This window comes from Agelaius tricolor, unplaced genomic scaffold (assembly GCF_023055355.1).
Source record: "Agelaius tricolor isolate 1412-34295 unplaced genomic scaffold, bAgeTri1.0.p SCAF_23, whole genome shotgun sequence".
Taxonomy (NCBI): domain Eukaryota; kingdom Metazoa; phylum Chordata; class Aves; order Passeriformes; family Icteridae; genus Agelaius; species Agelaius tricolor.
The window spans coordinates 13,156,665-13,175,182 of NW_027269283.1; the positions used below are offsets into that span (position 1 = coordinate 13,156,665).

An 18,518-nucleotide genomic window follows, 5' to 3' on the forward strand; every position below is an offset into this window, starting at 1 on the left:
GCCATTCCCCAGGGCAGAGCTGCCCAGGCTTTTCCAGAGGTAGGCAGAATGATTCTGGCCACAGAGGCTCTGGAGAGCCGCGTTTGCGTTTCCTCACCCCAAGAGCAGCAGGCTCAGGGGCTTTGCTCCCTGCTGCTCCATGGGTGCCCTGCTCCCCGTCCTCTCTGCTGGCAGCAGCAGCTCTGGCTCCTGCTGCTGTGATGGAGCAGAGGGGCTGTGAAAGTCATCGTGACACCCAGCAGCCTCCTGTGTCAGGCATGGACTTGCAGTGAATGTGGAAAAGCTTTGTGCAGGAAAAAGGTGGACAGGTGGAAATGTTCCAGATAAAAATGAAACAACCCGCTCTGATTTTGTCTTTCCCCTTGGCATCAAGAAGAAATTTCTCTTCCAGCATTCAGAGTCTGGGAGGCACTGAAGTAATTTTGCAGGGTACTTTACATGAGGTTAGAGATTGCTTTAATTATTAATATTTCTTACTGATGAGATCTTTTCTGAGTGCTGCAAATCCTGAACGTGAGTGATGGCGATTCTGGAGCTTCTGCTCAGGCTGGGCTTTATCATCCACAGTTCCTGCTTTGAGATGAGGATGTGAAATACCTTCTGACTCGGGTAATAGCTCCCATTTGTTTCTCCTGTCTTATCTGGGCTTTGAGTTAACTCTGCACTGTGCAAGTCTCTGTGCTGAAGGCAGTGTCAGAGTTCCAATGGCTGTAAGTGGCGCAGGAGCAGCCCTGGCAACTTGTGTGTAGCAGCTGCTTCTGCTGTTGTGGGTGTGGGGCTGTCATGCTTCCTGCTTTAGAAATCATTCTCATGATAGTCATACTGTTCTGAGATTTTTCATCATCAACCTGCTTTAAAAAAAGAAAAAGAAAAATCAACCCACAACTGCTCATCAGCTCCTTAGCGAAAAATGCTGCTTTCTCCCAAAGTAAGTGAAATCTGCTCTGTAGCTTTGTGTCAATGTGCTTGAATTTAATGCCTTACCTGGGCTCAGCTCAGCACTGCTGTGAAACCCCTCCCCAGGAACTCAGTTACCCTTGAGAAGTGCTGGTGAAGGCTCATTTATTGGTCTTGGGCTGTGCTCTGAGGAGCCACTGCCATTTCCAGCTCTTTTTGCTCCATACTTTGTTCCTGGCCCTCGAACTGCAAACGTCTGTGGCATTGTTTCCCGTGGTATTAATTGAGATGTGCTCTCAGAGCTGTTCCCAGCCTGCTTTATGTGCTGGCTTAGGGCCACCTCAGCAGAAATCAGTGGGCTGTGTGCATATGTTCTGCTTCTCCTTTTTTGGGGAGAGTGGGGGAGAGGGGCTCAGTTCCCCACGCTCTGCCTCTCACTCCTGGAGAAGTAAAACCCCTCTTAGCGACCAAATTCACTCATTCTTCAGACCCCAGGACAGAAGCTGCTCTGAGGGGTAATTCCAATGGCAGGAACAAGAGGAGGTGTCTGGCTCCTGCTCTCTGGGCAGTCCCGTGCAGCAGCGGCTGTGGGTGGCTCTCTGGGGCCGGTCCCTGCCCGTGGCTGTTTGTGCTGGGCCAGAGCACAGCCTGGGGGCAGCAGGGTCAGCTCAGCCCGCCGGGAGCTTTGTGAGCTGCTGCTGCTGCAGCAGAGCCGGGGGGAGGAAGGGTAGGGAGCTCCGTTCAAGGAGAGGAAGCCTAGGGGCAGAGGAGTATCCTCTCCAGGAATGTGTTTCCTGCTGCACACATTGTTGCAGACACTGCTCCGCCTAGGTGAGCTGATATTGTGTGTCTTGTGTTGATAAAGGATCTCAGGAAACTTTGTACCTTGTTCGAGGGGCTGTTTCCTCCCTTGTGCCCCGCTCCCGTGCCCGCGGCAGTGCTGGGGGAGCTGTGGTGCCAAGGGACAGGCTGTGGGCGCTGGGGAGCTGTGAGCTGAGCAGAGGATTACAGCTCTTACACTCTGTCACCCACTCCTGGGTCTCCAGTGGAGAATTTCAGCCTGAGAACACAAAACCTCTTCATGTAAATCAGTAACAGAAACGGGGCTTAGAAGGGGTCACTACTGGGGGGTCAAAGAGCAAGTTTGGTCCTTGTCCTACCAGGGAGAGCTTTGCATCTTCAGAGGCCAGGCTTGAAAGGTCAGTCTCAGAAATCCCTTTTCCCCCTTTCTTACTCCTGCATTTCAGGATTCAGGTGGAGAAGCGCTGAGTCATCTGAAACGTGTTCTCTCCTGCCAGGATCATGGCTGGGCTCTGGGCAGAGTCTGCCTCGTGGATCTTCCAAACCTCCCTTCACTTGGCCTCCCCTAGGACTTCTGCCTCCTTCAGGAATCAAAGTCTGATTCGCTTTCCATTGTGACTCGTAAAGTCTTGGACTACTTAGAGGCATATCAAAAATTCAAATAATCTCTTTTGACAGCATTGAAGCCTGTGGTGTTTGAATCTTTGATATGAAGATTTCTTCTGCTTGGAGAATAGCTCATTTTTAATGCTGTGAAATAGAGCATGATAACTGTGCTGCTGTCTATACTACAGTGAGCATTATGTGCTGCTTAATAAAATGCTGCTCCTCTCCAAGAGCTCTCTTTCATAATGAAAGAAGGTGCAGTATTCAGATGTTCGTAACTCACACCAAAAAACTTTCTGCCCAAATTTGTCTTCGGTGCAGATTTTCTGCCTGCAACTGGAGTTAAATTCTTTCTCCCTGGTCCAGTGCTCACAGCTAAAACTACAACCTGTTAAATGTTGCAATGGCCCAGATACCTCTGGGACCTATTGTCTGTCTGGTCTTGCTCTGCAGGGGGTTTGCAGCTCAATGAGAAGCTGAGGAAGAATTTTTGAGATGTGCTGAAACGCTGCGAGGTCTATTAACAAGATTTGAGGGAAAGAAAGATGGGAGACCCTAGGAAGAAACACGCAGCTGCAGAAGTGCAAAAGCTACAGGATTGTGCCACCAAGAACTCTGTCTGCTCGGCAGGATCAAACAGAAACGCTCCTGCTGTTGTACAAGGCCAGGTATAATCCCTGTATTTGTCTCCTGGCTGCTCCGGGGTCTGCATCTCAGGGCAGGTTGTAGGCATCTTCTGGTAAGTTTGAGCATGATGTAAAAATCCTTTTCCCCTTTATTGTACTTCCTGCTTTTCAACAGGCTCAAAGCCTGTTGGCAAAATGACTTTTACCAAGCACAAGTAGGATGCTCACATGTCTTTGGAGTGAATGTGGATTTGACACTGCTTTGGTTCTGCTTTTTCTGCCTGAAGGTTTTCACTCAGGCTCTCCAGTGAAGGACATTATTTCCTCGGTGGAATATTTTCCATATGACTAAATAATGGCCAAGGGCTGTGATTTTTGTGTCAGTGCTTGGCACTGTGGGTTTCTGCTCAGAAATCAGATGGACATGTGAGAAGTAGTCCTAAATACAAGCACTGCACTGTTCAGAGTGACAGGGTAAAATGAACCGATCAGGTATTTTTATTTCCATGGCACTTAGAATTTGTCTTTTTTCCCCAGCAAAGCTTGAAAGCAATGAGACTCATTCATTGTGAGCAGACACCTTCCCTGTCAAACTGAAGGTCACGTCCCAGTTTCCCCACTGGCACTGCCTGGAACGTGGTGCTGTTGAGGAGCCCCAGCTCAGCTGCAGCATGGTCAGAGCCCACCCTCCTGCCCAGAGCACTGGCAGCAGCTCTGCCCCACGAGGACCTTGCTGAGGGGAGCCTGATTCCCAGCTGTGCTGGTGGGTCAAGAGCTCCCCTGCTGCCAGCGAGCAAAGGGGTTCCAGGTGGGGCTGTGCTTCGGGAAAATGCTCAGTTACAAACCTGCCTGAGACCCTGAGCTGCCCTAGGGACCTGTCATCCAGGCACTGCCTTGTAATCACAGCTTCATTCCAAAAACCAAGGCAGGCTCCCAAACCTGCCTGGTTTGTGTGGGGAGCACTGAGTGCACATGGGTAAACCTGATCTGTGCAACAGGGAGAGGAGCTGAGGGACAGAATTCGTGCTAGATTAAACCACAGGTGTGGAAGGCTCATTTAAAACTGTCAAGACATGGAGTAAAGAAATGTGGGAAAGCAATTACACCAGTGCCAAGAAGTAGAATGAGTAGGAAGATAAGGGGAGAAAGTTATTGGCCTGACAGTCCTTCAGTCAAGAGGAGGAAAAATTGGTTTAAAAATTGAGCCTGATAATGGTGTCTGATTACTACACACAAAAGTGACTGTTCCTTGAAATACTAGTTTCATAACCTAATGCAGAAAAGCTAGGTAGCAGCAAAGACAGTTGATAGATTTCAAAGGGAATATTAATTAGGAATAATTTGAAAGTCTAGCTAAAGATCTGTCTAAATTGATGCATTTTTAATGGAAGTTAATCTTCCATAACTTGGAAATAAAATAGCTTGGTAAGATACTGAGTCTGTATGTGTTCAAAGTAGACTTTGAACATTAGAAAAGAATAAACCAATAATTAAAGGAATTCACTCCAGAGTATCAGGCATGCAGCCCTTCCCAGCAGTGCTGCTCTCAGAGCTGGGAAACACGCAGAGCTGGGAGACAGGAGGGCTTGGTGCAGGTTCCTGTGTCTCTCCACGATGTTTTGAGCAAAATAGAGATTTCTGTAGTGTGCTAAGAGAGGGCCCAGGCTGTGTGCAGCTCGGTGCCAGAGGGGTTCTGCTCCTGTGTGTGCTGAGGCCGTGGGGCTCGCAGTGCCAGGCTGAGCTGGCTCCACTCTGCAGGGCCAGGAGAGCTGTGCTGAAGGCTGGTGGATCCGGCTGCACACACGCAGGGATTTTGCTGAAAATCAGACTCACGGGTGCAATGGGTGGCTCCTGTGTGTGGTGGCAGCCTGGAGGTGTGCCATTCTTTTGGAATTGCTGGGAAAGCAGGCAGGGGTGTGGTGTGGTGTGGCGTGGAGGAGGCACCACAGTGGGAGGCTGTGCTGTGCTGGGCTGCAAAAGGCTGAACTCGAGCACCCTTTGATCTGAGCACAGCTGCTCCTTTGAGGTTACCTCTGGAACACGGGCACCTCTGCACCACTGACAGCAGCCAGCCCTAACCCTTATCCTGGCTCTGAAAGGGCTGGGAGCTGCAGGAGTTTGCTCTGCAGTGCAGTCTGAAGGCAGCTGTCAGTGTCTGCTGTGAGTGGGACAACCACGGGCTCTGTGGGTGCTCCTTTGCTGCTCTGAGTGCTGCCTTGGTGCATTTGGGGTTTATACCCTCTGCTCCCCAGGCTCTCTGCCACCAAGGCCAACCCTTGATTGCCAGCATCAGAGCCTGCTCCAGGACCTGCAGCTTGGCACTCCATCATCTCCCTGCTCCCCTCAGTCTGTCCCCTGAAGTTTCTATAGGAGGTGAGGCTCCCTCCGTGGCAGGGGAAGGTGCAGAGGGAGCACCCTCAGCTGTGCTGAGGTGGATCCAGCCCCCAGGTGCTACCAGGGGTACTTTGCAGTGCCCTGTCAGGCTGTGGAGCTGAGCAGGGCTCACTCAGCCTGGAGAGGATCCTGAAAGTTAAGGGTTAAGCTATGGCCAGCTGGACTTTAGGAGACAGGCAGCATTCAAAGCAGAGAGGACAAGTGGGATGTGAGAAGCCAGAATTTGCAGGCACGGGGAATTGTGGGTGGCACTGAAAAGCCAAATACACGAACAGAAATACGTGTATTTAATATATATTTCCATTACAGTCACAAGCACAAATTGTGAGGGGGGAAGTGCATCTCAAGAGCAACATATGTGTTACCTCATGCCTCCTGCTAAGTATACAAGCATGGGAATAAGTGTCTATTTAACACAGAGCTGAAAGTTTGGTGTACAGATGGTAGGAAGTTGGGCAACAGCATGTGTAGCTTGGATCTGTCCTACGTGAATGCCATCACCCAGCATTGTTTCTCACTAAATGTCACCCTGCAGATCCATCCCTGACCCACTTGCAAAGATGCTGAGCTGCCTCTTCAGCACAGGAGTGCTCAGGAAATTATGGGTGTGTGACCTCAGCTGGGCTAGGTGAGAATCTAGTGATGATAAAATCAGGTGAGAGCACAAAGCAATGGGAGAAATATGGGCTGATAAAACCAGCCAATGGGCCTAAATCTTGTCAGACAAGTGTGGGGTTTCTCCCTTCCCTTTAAGGTCAGACACAGGAGGCGATGGACACGGACACCTGTGAGTCACTTGAGAGTGAGGCCCAGCAGACTGATGGGCTGGATTAGCAGGTACAAAATGTGCCTGGGAGATACTAAAGGAGGAAATGTGGCTGGAGTGCTGAAAAACCCATTGCATGCAGATTTCAGAGCCGTGCACAGACAGGTAATGGGCAGAACCTGCTAACACAGTGTGAAATTAATACTATTAATGCTGCTTGCAGGTGGGGAACGGGGGCCTGGGGAGGTGACATGATTCATGAAAAGCCAGTGCAATAGAACTGGGAGTAATGCTTTCCAGATTAATTTCTGTCCCAGTCTCTCTGCAAGCCTCTCAAGTCCCTGGGCCTTACCCGGGTCGGCAGAGAGTGGGGGGGGTGACCCCACCACGGCCGACTGCGGGGAGACACTCTCTGTGCCCCGAGGGTGCTGAGGGCACTCAGGCTGGTTGCCTTCGTTGCAGCAGAGACGACCGAGACGTCGGTGGAAGAGGAAAGGGGCCGACTCCCAGCAGGGGGTATTCCAAGGTTTTATTAAGGAGTCCCGAGGGAGCTCCTATACCTCAGGGGGTCCTCCTGCCGAGAGCGCTGGGGGACGTTTGGAGCTTACATTTAAAGGGGGGAGGAAACTAACATAGATAAAATCCTACTGACCAATAGGTATCTCTGGGGGATGGGTGCTGGGGGGACAGACATACAAAGCAGCGTATGGGGCAGGACTTGGGGGGTTGACCCTTGGCCCCTGGCTAATCACTCGACAACTTGGACCGAAACTTCTAGGTAGGGGGCTGGGATGTCGAGGTGACTGGCAGAGAGCCAGGGTGGGGGTTTTGGAGATCTTATCCCGGGAAAGGGATAACACAAAAGGAGGGGGGGGGGTGCAGTCTGGGATAAACCATTTGGGAAAAACATGGGAATACAAAACCAACTACTTCAAGGTATTACAAAATATAAGAACGCACTACAACATCTCCCTCTTTTCGTTTAAATAAAAAAGGAAGAGGCACCTAAACATTAAATTTCAGCTCGGAGTGCTATCAAGCATCAGCAAACCAAGGCTGTTTGGTAAATTCTGCAGAGGTTTCTGTCTCTTCCTCAGAAGAGGTAGGAACAGTCACCTGATTGACCTCTAAAGGGGAAATAGCTTTCGAGATCAGTTTGGTCACAATGCTCTTGATGATCCCAAAACTGATCAAAATAACAAGAAGAACAAGCAAAACTAAAAATACAGATTTCAAAATGGATTTGACCCAGCCCGAGAGTCCCCATCCCTGAAAGAGTCCATCCATCCAGTCCGCTGTTTCTTGCTTGATGTCTTGGACCATTTGTTGCATCTTCCCGATGATTTTGTGGACATTTTCAGCTTTGGATGACAGATTCAGGCAACAGAGGCCTTCAAACTCCTCACAACGATGATTATGTAGCAGGAGGAGAAAATCAATTGCAGCCCGATTTTGTAGGGTGGCTTGCCTTGTTGTTTCATCATCTGCCAGGAGGTCTGAAAGTGCAGCTGATGTAATATTGGCCTGTTTAGCAACCCAACACTCTAGATGTGATAATTCGCCTAGAGCTTTAGCTGCAGACACCCATGGCAAAAACACGGTGATCGCAACTCCTTTTGGTTTGGACCAATGTACAATTTCAGAATCGCAATTTGGGTCCAGATTCCTTAAATCTCTCTTTTTGCGGGCCGAATTGCGGGTGTTGGTTTTGGTTCGCCAATCCATGATTTGGGTTTTGTTGGGTGTAAACAGGCTCAGCTTTCCAATGGTGCATGGACCTCCGATTAGACGAGAGGGGATGCCTGCCCATGCCCTGTCCCCGCAAATGAGGAAATACCCCTTAGGAAGGGCACGGGGCTTATTATCAGGGGTAGAAGGTATTCCTACTTGGGAAATTTTCTTACACCAAATTTTTGCTGTATAATTCACTTTAAACTGTTTGACTTCATGGTACAAATCTACTTGATCTTTTGGTGAAAACGTAAACTGAACACAATAGAATGCCTTGGCAGAACCAAGGAGTTCAAATTCTTGGGGTTCTTTTTCTGCTACTGCTTGTCTATCAATTAATTTTGACCAAGGGGATAACGGATTATATACTGGGGGAAGGGGAGCAGCTAATGTTGGCGGAAATTCATCATATTTAGATGGGATCCCCACAAGGCAAGTGGACATCGGGTCAGACACAGAAGAGGTTGACAGGCAAATGTGGTCTTGGTTGAGGACTCTGGCGAGGGTGGTCCACACATTTGCTTGGGGCTGTGGAACAATCCACATCTGACGTGGATGGACGGCTGTCAACAGAAGCAACGGAAGGATGGGGCTCATTCTGATGACACCAGGGCTGAGTTCAGATCAAAGGAAAACACTAAAACTGAAAATAAAAAGTGTTAGGGATGAGGTCCAGGTAACAACAATTTAACTTTAAAGAGTCTGACGGCGCTTCCTCCTCCAGCAGGCACTGGCTACTTGTGTTGCAGCTTTGTCCTTTGACACCTTAGGAATGTACGGTCTCACCCACCTGGAGGGGATCCATCTCAAGCCTGAGGGAGTGGATACGCACGCATACCCCCTACCCCAGACTACGAGCTCATGGGGCCCCTCTATTTTCCAAGTTTCAGGGTCCTTTATGAGGACTGGCGGACGCACTTTTAATTTGTTCTGACTGTTCTCGTTAAAATGTCTTACAATAGGTGGGTTAAGGTTTTCAAAGGTACAGTTCAAAAAGTTCAGTGTGAACAGTGCTTTGGACAGCTGGATTTGAGGGGTCTCTGTTTTCATCACTTCACGTTGCCGGTGAAGAACCTTTTTTAGATTCTGATGGGCTCTCTCCACCACAGCTTGGCCTGTCGGGGAATAGGGGATGCCTGTTTTGTGTTCTATTCCCCATTGCTGCAGGAAGCTCTGAAGGTCTTTGGACTTGTACGCTGGGCCATTGTCTGTTTTGATGACCTTAGGGATTCCTAATGTGGAAAAGGCTTGCATGAAATGCTTCTTTACCTCTCTGGCTTTCTCCCCTGTGTGGGCAGAAGCATAGATGGCACCAGAAAAGGTATCCACGGAGACGTGGACATATTTAAATCTGCCAAATGATGGGATGTGGGTTACATCTGTCTGCCACACTTCGCAGCTCTGCAAGCCCCTAGGGTTTGCACCTGCACTTAAGGTAGGTAGTGACTGATTTTGACAAGAAGGGCAGGTGGCTACGATGGCTTGGGCTTGTTTGTGCTTCAGATGGAATTGTCGGACCAAGGCAGGTGCATTCTGATGAAAAAATTGATGACTGATCTTTGCTTGTTGGAATACCTCTGGGAGCGGGGCCATCTTGGCTGTAGCCGCAAGGGCATCAGCTTTCCGGTTACCTTCTGCAATGAACCCCGGCAGGTCTGTGTGTGACCTAACATGCATCACATAAAATGGGTGTTCTCGGCCAGAAATAATTCTTACTAACTTAGAAAGTAATTCATATAAAGGAATGTTGGAAACTTCTTGCAGCACAGCATTCTCTGCCCTAGACACTACACCTGCAACATAAGCTGAATCAGTAACTACATTTAAAGGCTCAGGAAACTTCTCAAAAGCTCTGACTACAGCGGCCAACTCAGCAATTTGGGGTGATCCTTCCACCTTGGCAATATCTGCTTCCCACTGTTGAGTTTGGGGATCTTTCCAAGTTACCACTGACTTGTGAGACGCACCAGACGCATCAGTAAAAACCGTCAGTGCTTTTAGAGGTGTCCTGCTCTGAATACTTGTCAGTGATAATGAAAACTGAACATCTGAATTGAAAATTTTGTGGGCCGGTCTGTGAATTGAAATTTGGCCTGTGTAGCTATCTAGGGCTAATTGCAAGGCTTCATTCTCTTGATAAAATTGCTCTAGCATTGCTTGAGACAAATGGCCTGATTTCAGGTTTAAGGAAATGTAAATGCAGTCAAAGTCACACCCTGCCAATTCTCTGATCCGTATCCTTGCTTTCCGGATCAATTCTGCCATCAGCTCTTGTGGCATTGTCATCCTTTTTGACCTGTTGTGACTGAGAAAAACCCACTCTATAATTAAGAGGGGATCTTTCTTGACCTGGTCCTTTTTCTTTGCCTGGACAGTTTCCCACTGAAAAATCATACCATGGAGATGTGGCAGTTTGCCTAAGATGATAAATTTGAAGGGGAGACCCTGCTGGCACCTGTGGGCCTGCCTAGTAGACATGATTTCCTGAACTTTCTCCAGTGCGGTTTTCGCTTCCTGGGTGAGGGTCCTAGGAGCACTAAGGTCATCTCCCCCTTTTAACAAATTGAAAAGGGGGGCTAGGTCTTCGGTGGAAATGCCTAGCCAAGGTCTCACCCAATTTAAGGATCCACAAAGTTGATGGAGATCCGCTAAGGTTTTGATATCATGTTTGATAGTCAATTTTTGCGGCACAATGGTCCGCTTTCCAATTTCAAGGCCCAGGTACTTCCAAGGTGGCATCTTTTGAATCTTTTCTTCTTGGAGCTCGAACCCTGCAGCAACCAATGCATTGATTGTCAGGTCAAGTGTGTGAGTAAGCATGTCATCACTTGGGGCACACACCAGGATGTCATCCATGTAGTGCAGGATGATGGAATCTCCTGCAGCTTCACGGACTGGAGACAACAAGGAAGAGACATACCTCTGGCAAATCACAGGGCTCACTTTAAGTCCCTGAGGGAGGACGGTCCAATGGTATCTCTTCATTGGGGCCTCCAGGTTAATGGTGGGAACCGAAAAGGCAAAACGCGGAGCATCGTCAGGATGTAGGGGAATGTGAAAAAAACAATCTTTGATGTCAATTACAGCTAAAGACCAATTTTGTGGAAGCATGCTTGGTGAGGGCATCCCTGGTTGTAGGGAGCCCATGTCCTCAATAACGTTGTTGATTTGACGGAGGTCATGGAGTAGTCTCCACTTGTCTTTGTTTGGTTTTTTAATGACAAAGACAGGCGAATTCCACGGCGACGTGGTCTCCACAATGTGACCTTTTTCTAACTGCTCTTGTACAAGTTCTTCAAGCGCCTTTAATTTGGTTTTATTGAGCGGCCACTGAACTACCCTTATTGGAGTATCAGTTTTCCAGATCAATTTTTGGGCATGGCGCACTTCAGCGACCGCTCCCCGAAAAACCTGCGGGTTTTCTGGGATGTCAATTGTGGTTCCCCATTGAACCATTAAATCTCTGCCCCAGAGGGGCTCTGTGTAGTCTAAAACAAATGGGCGAATGGAAGCTATTTTGCCATTGGGTCCCTCAATTTGAACAACGTTTTTTGACTGTCTTGCCAATTGAATTCCCCCTACACCTTGCACGTGTCCTGCTACATTTTGCAATTCCCAGTGTGATGGCCACTCTTTAGATGGAATAATCGTGACATCTGCTCCAGTATCTAGAAGTCCTTGTATGGACTTGTACTCACCACCACGGTGTAACCCACATGATAGCTTGGGTTTTTCTCTTCCCAATACCTGAGTCCAGCAGACATTGGGAAGGAGTTTACCTCTGAGGGTATTTGCTTGCTCCTGGTCCCATGGAGGCTCAGGTACTGGGATGGCTTGGGCTATGATTTGGCCTTTGGGCAAGTACACGGGTGGATGAGTACAGTGAAGCCATATGACAAATTGTTTCGGGTCTGATGATATGAGACCCGGAGGAATAATAATTTCTTGGGGTGTGTGTTTTGTGTCCCCAAGGACGACATACTTACTGTGACGTTTCTGGCAAAGCTGTGTCCAAGTACCTGGTTGTTCAGGGTTAACAGATATGAAATGCCAGTTAGTGTCTCTGAGATGGAGAGGTTCTGTCAACGCCAGCCTGTAAGGATTATGTGAAGAGTCAGTGGTTAAGATTGGTCTGGGATTATTCCCATGAAATGAATGTTCTGTTTTGTTCAAAGCCAGTGCCTCGCTTGGCACCGATATGTCTTTTACACTAGATTTCTTTTCCCTCCCCCTTACTTGAATTGAGCCCACCCTATTTTTGTCATAGCGCTGGGGAAAGGAGCGCTCTTTACTCAGTTTTTTGAGAGGTGGTCCTTTGGGCAATTCTGGTTTTTAAGCATATTGTATTTAAAATCTAAAAACTGCTTTTTCAGAGGGCAGCCAGGCATCCAATGCCCTAACTTCCCACAAAGATGGCAAGGTCTATTAGAGCTGGAGATTCTCTCTTGTGGCATCGTGACATGCTGGAGCTGGCTGGTGAATGATGGCTCAGGGGTTTCCACTGCAGCAATCCTTCTCTGTGGTTTTGGTCTCTCATCGTGGTCAGCGAGGGTAATGGTAACTTTCCTCTCACACACTTCAAGCATGGCCTGCAGCGTAGGCGTTGGGTCAAGAGGCAGGCTGAGGATAGCAGCTTTGCACTTCTCATTGGCATTTTCTTTAGCGATCTCGGTGAGGATTTCCATCCTGGCTCCTTCATTCTGAACTTGCAATTCAACAGCTTTTCTCAACCTTTCCACAAAACTCAAAAAGGACTCAGATGGAGATTGTGTTATTTTCAAATAATTTTCAATTGGAATACTAGGACGGAGCCCAAAGAAAGCTTTCTCAGCTGCTCTAGCACCTTCTCTGAAAGCCCTTGTGGGAATGCTTTCTGCCTGGATCACACTGTCTTCCCAACCTCCCTGTCCACAGAGGTGATCGAGGGATAACATATTACCATAAACATCACGAGCAGTAGCTTCATCAGCCCACAGAGCTGGTAAAATTGCTCTCAATCCTTTTTGCCATGCAACCTCCCACAAGAGATATTCAGAAGAGGATAACAGGCAGGAAAAAAGGTGTTTTATATCAGCAGGGGTTAAAATGTGAGCAAATAATGTAGCTTTAAGGAGCCCTCTAAAATATTCACTTGATCTCCCAAAATCTTTCTGGGCTTTGGCTAGTTCTTTAACAGAATCAACAGAAAGGGGGCTATAATTTGGCTGGAATGCCCCGTTTAAATCAGGGATATATGAGACAGGGGCAGCAGAAAAGGACTGTCCTGTTTCCGGGTTTGGTCTCCCAGCGACAGCGTCTCTCATCACACTGTCCTGAGCACCGGAGGGCGGGCCGTGGGGGGGGCGGAGGGAGCCCGCGGCGGGCGGGCAGAGCTCTGAGGGGGCGGGGGCGGCCGGAGCCAGAGCGGGAGGGGCGGCCGGGGCCGGGGGAGGAGACGGGGGAAGGGCGGGAGGGCGGGTTTCGGGGGCGGGGTGCTCCGAGCAGAATGGGTTGTTGGGAGAGCGAAAGGAATTCTGGGAAAGAGAGGAAACCACCATTGCCACGTGGTGTCCGCCATTATGGTCCGGGGAAGTTACCGGACGCGGCTGGGGGGTATAAAGGCGGGCACTAAGGTTGTGAGACACGGTATTATAACTTGGGAAAGCAGGGGGGAGGGTAAGATTTCGGGAATTCAGGGCAGAAGTGTCCGGGTTGGAGACAGGAAACCTCGGGGGGGGAGCAGGGGTTTGTGCAGAGGCTGGGAGTGGGGAAAGGGGGGTGGGGGAGGGAGAACCGAACTCGGAGGGGGGTAGATCGGGTTTTTGGGAAACAGAGATATTGAAACTGTTGCCGGATGGCTGTTCTTGCATTTTTAAATTAAATTTTACAACATTTCTTATCTGCAGGGCTAAAAAAGCAAATTTTGACGGAGATATGTCTCCTGCTTTCCCTGCCTTCAATAATTCACTACCAATTTTGTCCCAAAAAGCCAAATCACTGAGATTTTCAGTGGACACGTCAGGGAAGTGAAGGAAAAGCCATCTGACGAACTGTTTAACATCTGTTTTTGAAAATCGGATTTTTTCACTCTTAAGAATGTTTAAGAGATGATAATAGACACCCTTGTGAGATACAGAAAGCCTAGCACCCATTTTGGCTCTGATTTTAAATTTGTATCTCAAATTTCAGCAACCCAGGTGGGGGGGGGAGGAGAAAGGAGCCTACAGCTGGCAGCCTGCCCACAATAGAGAGAAAAAAAATTCAGCCCTCCGCGGCGGGGCTGGGAACAAAGGGCAGGGAAACACCCCCTCCCAAAGAGGGGAAAAACAAGAGAAGGGTAAAACTTACCAATCCAACTGCAGGAGAGGGGAACGAAAAAGCCTGGGATGTTGATTTCCACCTAAAGCTGACTTCTTGGGGTACATAAGAAGCTCCCAGCTTCGTCCACAGGAGAGCAACTCACTAAAACGGAGTGTGTTCTTCCGAGGTAGCTTGCCGGCCGAAGGCTTATCGAACAGACTGAAAGTATGTCCGAGCCCCTTTCCGTGGGCTCCTGGAATGGTTCCAGAGCCCCACGGCTGGGCGCCAAGCTGTCCCAGTCTCTCTGCAAGCCTCTCAAGTCCCTGGGCCTTACCCGGGTCGGCAGAGAGTGGGGGGGGTGACCCCACCACGGCCGACTGCGGGGAGACACTCTCTGTGCCCCGAGGGTGCTGAGGGCACTCAGGCTGGTTGCCTTCGTTGCAGCAGAGACGACCGAGACGTCGGTGGAAGAGGAAAGGGGCCGACTCCCAGCAGGGGGTATTCCAAGGTTTTATTAAGGAGTCCCGAGGGAGCTCCTATACCTCAGGGGGTTCCTCCTGCCGAGAGCGCTGGGGGACGTTTGGAGCTTACATTTAAAGGGGGGAGGAAACTAACATAGATAAAATCCTACTGACCAATAGGTATCTCTGGGGGATGGGTGCTGGGGGGACAGACATACAAAGCAGCGTATGGGGCAGGACTTGGGGGGTTGACCCTTGGCCCCTGGCTAATCACTCGACAACTTGGACCGAAACTTCTAGGTAGGGGGCTGGGATGTCGAGGTGACTGGCAGAGAGCCAGGGTGGGGGTTTTGGAGATCTTATCCCGGGAAAGGGATAACACAAAAGGAGGGGGGGGGGTGCAGTCTGGGATAAACCATTTGGGAAAAACATGGGAATACAAAACCAACTACTTCAAGGTATTACAAAATATAAGAACGCACTACAACAAATTTCATTAGTGTGATGTACTGTGGCTGCTTTGGTACATCCCTGCTCCAGCCAAATAACCAGAGGGTCCTGTGAGGGGAGGAGGCTTCACAGAGAACATCATTTTACATTCAGGCAATTGTTTTCAGAGTCTTTCTCTGTGCCTATTTATGGTGATCATTTTTGTGTTAATAAATCTGACCTAGTCCACCTTTCAATCTGCTGTGATTGAGGTCAAATGTTAGGAGCATGCTTTTAGGGAAATATTTTTGCCCTCATTGATTATGTCGAGCTCTGCCTGTTCCAAAGCTTAGGACATTGTCTGCTTTATGAATGCAATTGAAATTGGTGCTTTGAGCCTCTGCTGTCTCTTGGCTCTCTAGAATTAAATGCTCTTGTGCTCTCAGTGGAAGCCAAGGGTGGTAATGTGCAACACTTTAGCGGCAGCTGCCTGGCTCAGAGACCTCTCAAACTGAAGAAGGCACTGTGGTCAGTGCCTCTCAGCACAGGCAGAGCCACAGGGCGGGAGGTCCAAACTCAGCCAGACTTTGGTGCTTCTCAAAGTCCCATCTTCTTTTCTCTGACACTGCCAGGGTTTGCTGCCAGCATTTCAGTGGGGTGCTCCCAGGAAAGGGTCCTGTGTCTGGTGGTTTCTCAAAGGCAGAGGGATACGAGTTTCAGGTTTCTCCCACCACCTGGAGTTCAGAAGTGCTGAGGAGCAGCTGGGCTGCACTGTCCCTGCCTCCCCTGGTGCAGGAGTGATACCAATCCCCACGGAGCAGCTGGGGAGCAGGGGAGGCAGCCCTGGGGCAGAGCTGGAAGGTCTGGCATGTGCGCACCTGTGTGTGCATGTGCATCTCATCCCCCTGCCAGCTTCCCCTGGCTGAAAAAGAGTCCAGATACACATTTTGGAGAGCCACAGTAATTTGTGGGGTTTTTTTGTTTCCATTTTCAAGTTCTTTGTAACAAAAAGAGTCCATAATCTTCATTTCAGAGGTGGAATTTAGAATGCTTGCTCCTGGATCTGGAACCTGGCATTGTTAAAGGAGCTGTTCCAGCTGCTGGAAAGATGAAGAAGGGAGAACTTAGAAAACAAAATTAGTTGCTTGAGATAACAAAGACTACACCAGCATCTCTAGGATTCGCAGCAAAGAATTACGCTTCATGTCAGTTTTGGTTTCCAGAAAACAATCTGTTGGTTAATTCCCAGGCCAAAAGGACTCCTTTGAAGACTCTCTGTACCTTGACCACTGCCATAAAAAGCAATGTTGAAAGGGTGATGGGCCTGTGCTTGAGCACAGCTCTCTTTGTGCTTAGGCTTAAGAAGAAAAACCTGGTCCATGGACAATAAAGCGTGTAGAGTCTGATTTCCTGCAGGTTTGGTTTCCTGTCCCCCCACCTCCATAACCGCTGGCTCCTCCATCTCTGCTAAGAAAACTCTTGCAGACACAAAGGGAAGCAGCAAGTTGGGGTCTGTGTCTGCTCTATGGCATCTCCCCTGAGCTTCCTGCCCTTGTCAGACAGCTCCCCTGCCACACAAACCAAGTGGGAGCTCAATTATCCCAAAGGCTTCAGTCCCTCTTCCCAGCCTGGGTGAGAAGGGCTGGTGGATGGAGCGCTGGGTAGGAGAGGTGTTGTTGAGGAAAGGCACACCGTGAGGGAGGTCAGTTCCCAAGGAAAAGCATGCTAAAGCAATAATGCAGTGCTGCAAGTGTGCCCACAAAGTGCAGCAGCTGTGGAGTGGAAAGTGCTGCTGCTCCTGTCCCGTGGGTGTTACTGAACATCTTCCCTCAGGTCCCTTCCAGGTGAAAGGGAGGAAATGGGCCACGTTCCCTGGGCATGTTGTGATTTTTGGGTTAACTCTGGACATGTGGAGAGGCTGCACAATGGGGCCTCAGACTTGGCTGAGGCCTTTTGTATTTCTGGAACATAAACAACAAATAACTTTCAGTTTATGACAATCTCAGTATGCATCTATTTACATAGCTGTTGAGTCCATAAATGATTCTCTTTCACACATGTAGGTACACAAAGCTATTGCTGTGCATTTCTCCAGCTTTGGATTTCCTTTCTGAAGCAAATTTAGGCACCTGGATCCAAGCTGACCAGCAGTCCTGGCAGTATTTGGAACTCTAAAAATTAATATTAGGATTTTTGATATTGTTCCCATTTCTTACTGGCAACCAGGGGAAAGCTCTTGGTGTGGAGGATATTGACAAAATGAAGTGAGGGCTGTGACTCGTGTTTTGCCAAGCAGAGACAGATCAAATGTTTTGAGTGGAAAACAAAACCCAGCTCCGACTGACAACGGACTCAGTGTGACGGTCCCCATGTCCTTGTCCCCACTGTCGCTCTGAGGGTGTCCCTGGAGCACCTCAGAGCTCCCCACGGGGTCCTGCCCTGGCCAGCTGGTCTGCAGGGACAGGTGAGTGAGTGACCAGCCTGTTTTCCTCGGGCTACAGGAGAAGGGTGGCCAAGCAGAGCTAAAAACGAGCCCGGGAATGCTGAGACCACGGAGTGCTGCTTTAAAACACCCTCTTGGTGCCTCAGTTTCTCTTGCTGTGAAAATCGTGGCTCCAAGGGCAGGGCAGGGGTGACCGGGCTGCGGGGCAGAGACGGGCGGCGGTGGAGACGGTGTCCCTTGTCCCTGAGCCTGGCCAGCTGAGGCAGGGCAGGACAGAGCGCGGTGCGGGAGGGACAGAGAGATGCGGGAGGGACAGAGGGCGGTGCGGGCAGGACAGAACGGAGCGGTGCGGACAGAACAGAGCGCGGTGCGGGAGGGACACGGAGCGGTGCGGACAGAACGGAGCGGTGCGGGCAGGACAGAGCGGTGAGGGCAGGACGGAGCGGTGCGGGCAGGACAGAGCGGTGCAGACAGAACGGAGCGGTGCGGACAGAACAGAGCGCGGCGCGGACGGTCCAGCGCGGTGCGGGCAGGACAGAGCAGTGCGGACAGGACGGGACAGAGCGGTGCGGACAGAACGGAGCGGTGCAGGAGCGGACAGGACGGAGCGGTGCGGACAGGACAGAGCGGTGCGGACAGGACGGGACAGAGCGGTGCGGACAGGACGGAGCGGTGCGGACAGGACGGAGCGGTGCGGACAGAACAGAGCGGTGCGGACAGAACGGAGCGGTGCAGGAGCGGACAGGACGGAGCGCGGCGCGGACGGTCCAGCGCGGTTTCCTAGCGGAGCTGTCCGTCGCCGGCGGTGCTGAGCGAGTGGCGGAGCCCAGCGGAGCCCCGGTAAGCGGCTGTCGCGGGCAGAGGAGCGGGGACTCCTCCTCCGGGGAAGGCGAGGCGCTGTCCCGGAGGGACGCCGTGCCCCGAGCAGCCCCGGGTGCGGGCAGCACACGGGTCCCGCGGGTGTCCCCGGGTGCAGCAGGGCTGGGAGCCCCGCGGGTGGCCCGGGGCTGTGGGGACGGAGCCGGGGGCGGCAGTGGCGGTCCGGGCTGTGTGTCCCGGCCTGCCCCGGGCACCGGTGGTGTGTG

General features: G+C 50.4%; 1 long non-coding RNA gene across 3 annotated transcripts; it reads left to right on the forward strand.

Moving 5' to 3' along the window:
* Positions 1–616: 616 nt before the first annotated feature.
* Positions 617–16,401, forward strand: LOC139599605 (uncharacterized). Of its 3 annotated transcripts, none has more exons than XR_011682274.1 (4): positions 617–928; positions 2,145–3,043; positions 5,860–6,255; positions 16,024–16,401. It is a non-coding gene; the product is annotated as an uncharacterized lncRNA (long non-coding RNA). The 3 variants fall into 3 exon arrangements; XR_011682275.1 differs by having other exon boundaries at positions 2,196–3,043; XR_011682273.1 differs by lacking the exon at positions 617–928 and adding an exon at positions 959–1,728.
* The last annotated feature ends 2,117 nt before the right edge of the window (positions 16,402–18,518 follow it).